This window comes from Chiroxiphia lanceolata, chromosome 20 (assembly GCF_009829145.1).
Source record: "Chiroxiphia lanceolata isolate bChiLan1 chromosome 20, bChiLan1.pri, whole genome shotgun sequence".
In the NCBI taxonomy this organism is placed as follows: Eukaryota; Metazoa; Chordata; class Aves; order Passeriformes; family Pipridae; genus Chiroxiphia; species Chiroxiphia lanceolata.
In genome coordinates, this window is record NC_045656.1 from 564,622 (window position 1) to 575,313 (window position 10,692).

A 10,692-nucleotide genomic window follows, 5' to 3' on the forward strand; every position below is an offset into this window, starting at 1 on the left:
AACAATCTCCATTTCCTCCAGTACATTATCAGCATCCACTCCCTCCTGTTTGTCCTCTTCAGCAGGGTCTCTTTTACATGATAACTTTGATACAAACAAGCCCTCCTGGAGCAATTTAGAAGGTAAAGCCCTGTTGTTCTCATACTCTCTAACATGGGTCTTCCTTCGAGTATCTCAACCCTTTTGATTCCACACAGCACATTCCAGCAAACACTTGAAAATACTCTCCTCCTCTTGCCTCTCATACCAGCTTAAGATTTTTAACCCAGTGTTATCCCTTGAAAACACGATACAGCAGCACGCACAACAATTACTCTCATGTACTCCAAGGAGTTTAATAGTAGACACAGACCAGGACCAAAATGAAGAATGTACTAAAGAGATATAAAAATAACTAGACAATTAGGAAATGCACACACATTTGCCTACACTAAGTTTGCTTCTTTAACACTTGGGAGTCACATATGATTGCTTCAGGCTCCAATTTGCAAGTGCAAGAATCGTGGAAATGTCGTATCTATCAACAGTATACCTCTGCAGAGAACTAGAAATGTGTTCTCACATCTTCAGATTGTGTGTTCCCCCATGGTAGCTAGAGAATACATTTTACTTGGATAATACACCATATTTGTAGGTCCATAGATGCTGCAAGGGAGGAGTTGCTGAAACAAATTCAGCGATGAATATAATGAGCTGCAGAACTGGACCATCCTGCCTTGAATCCTGTTTCTGACAGTAGCAAATGCTGATGGCAGAATGTGAGACATTTTTTGTAGCCTCTACTGCTACACTCAATCTAGTGTCTAACAGGTACAAAAACTCACCTCCTTCTAAACCTTCAAAACCACTCAGTCTGTATTTTAGTAGCAAAATTTTAGTAGTAATAATCTGAGTGCCCTGAGGAACTAAAGTGGAGAACAAAGTCTGTTAGATCAGGGGAAAAACCACTGAGATATTTTAAAATGGAACATTACAAACATTGAAAACAAGCAGTCTAAAGAAATGGGACAGCAAGACACACAGGGGAGCAAGTGGAAGGAGGCAGTGTCTACACATTTAATTGGGTAGAAAGTTTGCTTTATATGAAAGAGTTCCAGTCCTAGGCTTAATCATGGCTTTCCTCTGCCACATGCTGCAATAAAAAACAACAACAACATAAAGTGTTCCAGCTTTGGGCATCAAAGGAGAAATTCAGGCACATGGTTCTATAATATAGTCACACATATCCCCCTCCCACCTGCTTTCTCTCCCCCCACTATAACTACCTATGTCTTTGTCTGGAGAGCTGACAGGTTTGAATAGAACATATAAAACTGACTGTTTTCAAGGGCCCGTTGCTGCCTGTACCAGACAGCATGTAATACACTTTGAGTCACTTTTTCAAATTTCAGTTTTGATTACTTCAGGGCTGTGTTTCTTGCTATGCTGTTACTTATTTTAATGAACTCTGCCTACTCCATCATTTGGTTCAAACCAGGAGATCTTTGGAGCTGTTATGCTATGCACAAATTCAGGATGATACAGCAAAGTAAACTAAACGGAATGAGGCCAAACAACATGTAATCATGTCTAACAAGGAGGGAGGGGCGAGAGTGCAGAGGGGGATGGGTGGGGAGAAGTGGATATGCAATAAATACCGTGCGAAAAAAACCAGTGCTTTTTACTGTACATGAGGTCCAACAAACAAACAGCAGGACAGCTCTGGCTGAGAGGGGAGAGCAGGATCTGGCAATCAGGTGGATGGACAGTGAAAGCCACTTACTGAACTGAGAACTGATTTTTTTTCTAGTGACCTATTTTCACAAGGGGGCAAATGTTGTCCTAGAGAAAGAATGCTGCAATAAATTGTTCTTAGGTTTTTTGTGTTCTTGTTTGTGAGTTGCAGAAAGCAGAAAAGGGAAAAAAAAAAAAAGGAGTTATACCAAGAAGAGATACTCCAGACAGTTACCTGCTTCCTAATCTGTTCATTACCTGAAGACTGTGCCTTCTCAGTTGTTGATGTTAACGTCCTTACTTCTCTTCCCATATAAATCCAATTCATTTCTTACTCTTTAACTGGAGTGAGTAGGCAGTGATTTTGTGATCTGCTTCTTGGGCAGAGCTAGAAATGGGATAAACTTCTGAGGCAGAAATAACACAAAATGGGTCCACATGCAGAGCAAATAGATGAATTGAAGGTAAGGCAATATGATCATCAGAATAATTCACTGCTTTTGGTCCAGTAGGCTGAATAACAGAAAGAAGTCTGCACTGGAATAATTTGTCCCAAGGGAAAATGATAGCAGAATAAATACTACACGGTATTTCTTTAACTTAGAAACGTGCAAAAAGAAAGAACAGTGGGAGACAATGAAGCCCAAAGAAGAGCAGAAGTCCTAGACATTTTTATCCCTTCCTCATAACCAACCACAGTCATGAAAGCACTTTATGTTGTTCTCCAAATTCTTGGATGTGAGCCTCTAACTAAGCGTACCAGAACTCCCCCTACTGAGGAGCTATCACAACCACAACTAAATATTTGGAGAATTTCTTTGGCAAAAGACTTCTCTGTTGGAAAGTGCTGATTTGTTGAAACCAAAGCTTTCTGTGGAAAACTGTCAGCTTCAATGAAATATTAACTGGGAACAGGTCCCAGTGCTCACAATGCAATTGCTTGGCAAGACTGGGCAAATCCAGCATTCCTTCTGGGGTCCTTCTGCACTAGCCATACACTGCAGGGGTGGGCAGACAGACAGACAGGCAAACACAAACCAGAAAAGGCATTCATTTTAGTGTGGAAGGCCAGATTTAGAAGAGGTGTTTGAACCTGGCCTTTCCCACTGGACTACTATCATAGGGGAAGGAACTTGGTTGTTGTCTCACTCTGCTTCTCCAAAATGGAGGCTTAGGAGCTTTGGTTTCCTTTTTCAAGAAGAGATCAAACAAAAACACAAAAACATTTAACTTTTAATGAAATAGCACTCTGTTTCCACTCTCCAGTTTTAACACAAATGGTATCATTGCACTCACACTAGGGATTTGATAATTATTTCGACTAAAGAAAACTAAACAAACAAGGACAAAACCTTGTAACTCTGTGTGACAGTGCTATATTTAGAAAGATTAAGCATAAGACTTAAAAGAAACCCTGCCTCACTCTCTACCCTCCAGCTTGAGGCTGGCTCTCCTTGCGTGCATACCTCCAGACTTGTTTCCAGCACCATTTCACTAAATCAGCAGAACAAGGTGCAAGCTGGGCTCCCTGACTAGGGAAATAGCGTTTTCTGATGATGCTTAAGAACCATAAAAATCTGTCTAAAAGTGCCAGGTCCTCTGTTTAAATGATGTGGGTGCAGTAAGATGTTGTTTGAAAGAGTACAACTGCAGGAAGTTGGATTTTTTTAGATAGGCTCTTTCTGGTTCTCAATCTCATTTTCTGCTATCCCAAGCAACTGCACTGTTTAAATCCCTTCCCAAATGTCTCAGACTCCATATTTGCCAAGGACTTTTAAAACAGCTCAGCTGCTTGGCGAATTCTTAGTGAGCTCAACCTGGATGTGTCTTGTGGCCGTGTGGGGGCTGTTGTTGCTGGAGCCCAGGGCTGAGGAGCTCGGTGTGCTGTGCTGTGGTGCCTCTGCTCAAGGCAGGTGATGCATGTTTCACTGGAGTTGTCCTGAGTCCAAAGAGAACAGTGCTTCCCCCTGATTCTGTGTTTCCAAGGCGGCATTCTCAACTAGCTTCGAGTCACTATCAAACTTGGACAAAGACAAATGAAAGAATTACCTTTTGGAGATGCTTATATGCCTACCTATAGAATATGCCACTTGAAAATATTTTTGTTGATTTCTTTGGAAGCCACAAGCCAAGGATGAAGACAAAGTCTTGTAGACACTGCTAGCTGGAATACAGCTGAGTGTAAGTTAGTTGAAGTTCTGAGTAACAAGAAAGACCTGTCCACAGACAAACTGTGAGCCCACAGTCACCTTGACACAAGTCTGCATTTAGGATTGTGAGTTGAACCACAGCTGTTTCAAATACCGTGACATTATCTCATCTTAAGCCCTTTCATAGGTCCAAAATAAGTTTTATTTGTGGATTGGTGTTATGTGACTGACATTTTTATGTACCTCATTTTCTGTATGCAAACACGGTTGTGGCAACAAGTGATAATGCCTTGTACTTTAGAGTTTGCTGGTGTATAAGCTACTCCAGAGGGAATTGTCCAGGGAGAAAGCAGCAATGACCCATGCATTAGCCATATACAGAGGGTCGAGAAGAGTTAGAGCATCCAAACTTTCCATCAATTATCAAAAGAAAGGTTGGCAGAGACACTTCATCCCTGGTGTGTTTCTCAACAGGTTTTTGAGCTGTAAACCTCAAGGCCTAGAAAAGACAAAAAAAATTCAAGACCCACTTGGTGAGGGGGAGGGGCTCTTTGCCAAAGCCTGGGTCAACAGAAATCTGACCAGAAGGTAAGTAATACAGACATTGCTGACACGTCACAGCTTCTATTGGCATAGTGACTTCCAGCATCCACATGGCGACATCTGACTGACAAGGTGACCATGATTCAATCAGCAACTTGTGTACACTGCCTTTGGTACTGTAATGGACATACAAAGGAGTATCTAGAAAAGGAATAGCAAATCTATCACCCCAATTAGCATAAAAAGATTATGTTCCTAAAATGCAGATGTTGAATGTCAGATTGATGCCAATCACAGATTATATTTTTTTTTTTTTTTTGCTTCACAAGATTTTTTCCTGCAAGTGTCTCACTTGCTTAGATAATCCAGTCTAAAGGTTTGGTAGGAAGTTATGGCTTGGCTATAGCTTTTTGACTAACAGTAGGAGAAAGATCCATAATATGCTCCTGTAAGGCTTGATTCAGTCGCATTTACAAATCAGAATTTGGCACACTTGTCATGTCTGTATTTAGACTCTTTGACACAGATTTACAGCCTTTTAAGTCTGTTTCTTCCCAATTTGCAGTCTAGACATCTCCTTGAAAACACAGAAATATCCATGACAAATTAAAAGGCATGCATCAACCAGCTGATCACAGAAGGCTTCATCTGATAGGCAAGAAGAATATTCCTGTTACACTGTTGTTGTCCAACCCAGAAGCAAAGAAAGGCATGTTGCTAGCAATGCAGGCTTGCCAGAAACTCAAATTCTATGAACACAAATTATTTGATACTGAGGAGAAATAACAGTTTAGGCCACTACTGGAAAACTAGAGTGTTGTTTTTTTCTTCTTGTCACTCAAAAGAGGAAAAATGAATTTCTAGTCAAGTGTCTTTGCTGTAAGTTATAAGAAATTATTACAAGTTGAATGACATTGATAAAGTGTTGAAAAAACAGAATGCAGGCTGCCTCCCACACGTAGTATAGTCCATATATTACATCTCCTTTTATCTGCTCCAACAGCAGATGGAACAAATTCAGGTAGCCAGGGTCATACCATGTCACTTCCATGGTAGGATCATTTTTGTGCAAGCCCTCTTTGAAAGCAGGTATGAAATAGTACAACTCCACCAGACTTCACTGAATAGCACTAGTTTACACCAGCTCTGAATTTCAGACTTGTTCTCTAACTCCTGCTATGCTGTGTGGAAACAGTGGTAAGAGATTTAAAGAGAAGACCAATTCCAGGCTTTTTTGCACCGTGCTTTGCCAACTTACAGATGACTTGCTTATTAACCTAGTTTGCCCTCATGGTATCACAAGTAATCAGGGTGCTGTTTCCTGCTATGCTGATCTACCACTGCGTGCAACAGCTGCAGCTGAAATAGGAGGATAAATACAGATTTATTAATATATCAATATTATTAATATTGATTATTATATATTGAATATATCATTGAATATTATTAATATTATTAATATTTATTACTATATCAATAACAACATATAATAATATATTAATATATATTATTAATATATTATATTAAAGCATATATTAATTATTAATTATATTAATTACATTATTTATATTATTAATTATATTATTATTATTTTTAATATATATTAAATAAATGCAGAGTAGCAGCAAGCAATCCTTAGTACTGACCCTGCAATCTTTACCAACTCGGAATTCCCAAGGGGTTTTGATTGAGGTGTGCAGAATTCACCTTTAAAGTTCATACATGAATAGAAACACAGTGAGGACAAACATGAGTAGGGACTGTCATGGGCCTCAGGAAGGTAAACTGTAACATCATACACTAATGTAACTTCCTTCTACGAAGAGCAGAAATGAACTGTTATTTTGCTCTGTTCACTTATTTTCAACTAGGTATTTTCCCATCCCTTAATTTTTTAGAATAGAATGAGAAGCACTCTTCCAGGCTATATGAATGTGATCTTTAAAATTATTTTCCTCATGTAAATTACAACAAAAAAATCAAAATATTTGTTTCATGGCAACTATTCATTTTGTCTTATCTTTTCCGGTTTAAGTTCCCATTTATGTGTTTCAAATAGTACAGTTTATAAAAGAATTATTCAAAGCAGATGTTTCAACAACATCAAAACCTTTCCTGTACAAATGACTGTAAAAGCCAAAGTGTGATAGGGTAGTCTCAGAACAAGCCCTCTCCTGAAAAGAATATGTTTGATTTTAATGAGTTATCATTTTACAACACAGATATTTCAGTAAGAAATTTGTGATTAATTCTTGTCAATAAACTCTCAAGAAGGAACATCCTTTTACTATCTAAAGCCTGGAAATACTGTGCAAATGTGCTGAAGAGTGCTAAAGACAGGAGACAGGTATGTGCTTAAAGCCACCTAGGTACTTCTCCTTCATGACTCACTCTGGAAACCTGAAAGGAAGCACAGAGAAAGTGTTCCTCTCCAAATGACAACAGAACAATGCAAAGAATCAGGCCAGAACAAAGTAGGCTGCTTCATTCCCACTTGTTGCTCCAATACCTTTTTGCAAGTTCTTCAACAAGGAAGACAAGAAGAGTCCCCCATTCTACATTATCCTGTTCTACATCTGCATTGATGATACATGTTGAAAGAGTTAAATTTTTTCCTCAAAGTGTGGCTATATATGAAGTTATGTTCTCCTCCACAAGGATGTGAGCGGGAGGCATGTTCTGAATCTTGAGATTCCATTCATCAATGGAGTATGCTGCCATTATAACACTAAGCTGCCACAAAAATAATAGCTTCAATCACATTTTCATGATGAGAAGCTTCCACTAATACTGATTTAACAATACATTACACTGCCTATTTTCCATGCTTATATCAATGACTTGGAAAATTGTAAAATTGTAAAACTTTGTACAAGAGAATAAGCCAGACCAATTGCGACATCCAGGTGCTAGCCCCGCAGTTAGGTTCTTGTGTCCTCACCCCTGCAAATTTCAAATCCATAACCAGCACCCAAACACAAGACTTACTACTTACTCCTGCACTCATATGTTCCTTCTCCAAGCAGGTGGATTGAAGTCTCTCTACAAAGCTTAAACACCCTTAGTATGGTCACCCTGACTTTATAATTTTTCGTGCAGCAGCAAATGATATTGAAAAGGCTTCAGAGAATACAGATCCCATTAATAGAGAAGTAGAGAAAATAAAGAAAAATGTATTGGCAACAATTATATGATTATGAAATTCCAAAACTTTGCCAGATGAACATTAATATAGGCTCCAAAGGGTCACTTCTGCAGTTGATTCTTGAACAGAAGTTTACATGGTCAGATGAAAACAAGATGAACATATTTAAAAGGTTCATCTACATATTTAAGTCAAAAAGTATCACCCAGGATACCTTTCAGACCTTGTGTTTATAACTTCCATTCATCTCTGAAGACATTACCTTCTCTCTTCCACAGCTAGCACACTTTGGAAACAAGGTTCCTTTCAGTTCTATAGCTTAGGACAGACAAGGGCTACATATTATATACTCTGCTGTGTTACTGCTCATTAAGAAGATAAGAGAAGAAAAAGATGCATGAGTGCACAAAATGAACAGATTAGACACCTAAGGCCACAGACAACAGCAGGAGTACATTTGCTTCCATGATCTGCTTATGTTTTGCCCAAGAAAACACATTAGGAATGCACTATTAAGAAAATGCCATGTACCTACTCACACTGAATGTGTAAGTTTAGCATTTCTTAGGGTCCAGCTTGAAGACTATGTAACTTCTATAAAAGAGTAATGGAAAATCAGTGGAAAGTCAGTTATTTAATTTCTTCAGCCTCAGTAAAAGAAATTACTGTTTCTAACACCACTCAAATTGAAGCAGGTCAGATTTCCCCTCCCCCTTCCCCCACCCTCCCCCAAAAATATTGGGCAAAAAACAAGAACAAAAAACTGAACAAAAAACAAGTTGTGGTGATTTCTGCAAGAAACTAACATTACAAGAGACTGCTAAAACTAAAAGTACATGTTTTCCTGCATAACCATGCAGGGTTTTTCTGCTAACACTAATGCAAATGAATGTTGTGGGTCAAACATACCACTCCATGAAGTGGGTCTGTTTTGGAAAGATGTGAGTAGAGGTGTGGATGGGCCAGCAAAGATGCTGTGTAAGACAAACACTCAGCCTTGTTCTAATAACAGCATTAGAAGGTTTTGGTGAGACTAAGAACCAGAGGTTTGGTGACTTTTGGGCATTAATAGTTATGCACAAACACCTCTCTTTCAAGATAGATGTCAGCATTTGCCTGCAGAAGGTCGCTGCAGTTTTCTCCCAGCCCAACAGGATCTGCTGAATACTCACAAGTAGTCAACAGAAAGATAAGGCAGGATTGGAGTCCGGTAAATCCAAGACCATTTGCCAACCACTTATCTTGTTGCTTCCAGTCTTGCCTCTCCTCCTGTTTGCCTGGAGCCTCAGGCTCCTTTCTTCAAATATTGAAAGGCAATAATCTAGATCAAGACAAAGGGTGTGAATTCTACTGTTGAAAAGACCATGGGGGGTAACAACAACATCAAGCACAAAAGAACACAGTTGATTGGAGGCTGAAGCCCAAATCCCCTTCCTTTTCCTTGCTGCAGAAAGTGTATATCCCACACATGCTCCTATCAACAGAAACCCAGCATTTACCACAGGCAATGTTCCCAGGGAAATGCTCTGCCCTGGGCACAGCCAGGTCACATCCCTGTCTCTGCAGTCCATTTCACCTGGCTGCAAAGGACAATATCATCTTCATAAGTGATAGACACAAGATTTGCGCACATGCAGTATCTGGTTTAAAAACCTCTGTTGAGATAATATAGTCTGCAAATGTAAAACCAAGCACATTCCCACCAACTAATCCTCAGGAGAGCTGTGTTTAGAAGGAATACAGAACTCTAGCATTATATGCTAGCTAAATCTGCCTGGCACTCTCAAGGCCAAATTGTCATTTTCTGTCAGAGAGGTTACCACTTCCTTGCAGGAAGTAACTCACTTAATTTCACTGGGACCAATATTTGGCTCTCAGTGCACAAACTACAAAGTTGCAACCAGGCCACTCTGCTGCAAGTTCACAAAGCCAACAGCAGAAAGGGAAGCAGCAGTACTACAGTCAGTACTTTGCAAAAGCATAAGAAGGTCAGCATTTCACAGATCAAGTCAAGTCATGGCCAGTCTTCGCGAACGAAGATTTGGGAAAGGTCTTTACCCTTCGAGCCTGCGCAATGGATTTTTTAGGTGAGACACAGTGTGCGCTGAGCTGAGCCCACCCTTTAATCCTAAGGTTCATCTGCCGGGGCCGAGCAAGCTTGGACAGTGGCAGTGATCAGGACGCAGGTTTGTTTAGAGTGACCTTCTCTTAGATGGATGGCCTTACAGGGCTGACGAGCTCCATCTGCCCGGAGAAGTTCCCTGACGGGGAATCGAACCCGGGCCGCAGCGGTGAGAGCGCTGCATCCTAACCACTAGACCACCAAGGAACCCTCATTTCACAGATACGCTCTACATATAGACACATTTGCAAGGAGCTTGTTCACTCCCCTGGTGTGCTACATCCTGTTTGGTACATACAGCCTCTGTTTTCCAATGGCAAGCCTTGAGGAAGTGCCATTGGAACAACCCGCCTGGACATGCCTGAAATTGTTTGACTTGTCCGTATTCTACTTTTTCAAGCTTTGACACAAAAATTTCACTTTCAGAAAAAGCAAAGGGGGCTCAGACATAGGGAACTAATTTGGACCCCTGCTTTGTCAGCACACTGCGAATGCCTACATCTTATGTTGCACAGACTTGTTTCTGTCACTTTCTACAAGAAAAGCAATAGTTAATTTGGCACGAGGTTTCCTACTATGTGTCATTGACAATTTTATAGTACTGGAATCAGGTGGACTTCTGCTGTTTCATCTCTATTCAGTTGCTTGCTTTGTAATAACCAGTCTATCTTTAAAATCAGAATCATCTCTCCTGGATATTTGACTGTGTCTGAGTGCAGTACATGAATTAACCTTCAAATGTGCAAATGTAACAACCTGCAATAATTGTAGTCATCTTTCATTACAGGCTCTTTTAAACAAATAGGTTTTTTCCATGTAGGATAAGCTTCCTCAAAAGCAGCAGAAGCACCACCACAGGCATCAAAGGGAGGAGGCACCAGAGGCAGAAGTCAAGAAGTATGGATAGGTGAGCCCTATCTCTCAGCCCGAGGCCAGGAACAGTGTGACGGTCCCCACTGTCCTGCGTGGAGCTTTGCAGGGGTATCACCTCTGTGCTCGCTCCAGAGCAGCTTCACGTC

At 40.2% G+C, this 10,692-nt stretch overlaps 1 non-coding gene across 1 annotated transcript; it reads right to left on the minus strand.

Annotated features, from left to right (window-relative positions):
- Positions 1-9,808: 9,808 nt before the first annotated feature.
- Positions 9,809-9,880, minus strand: TRNAE-CUC. The gene has a single exon. It is a non-coding gene; the product is annotated as a tRNA-Glu (tRNA).
- Positions 9,881-10,692: the final 812 nt, after the last annotated feature.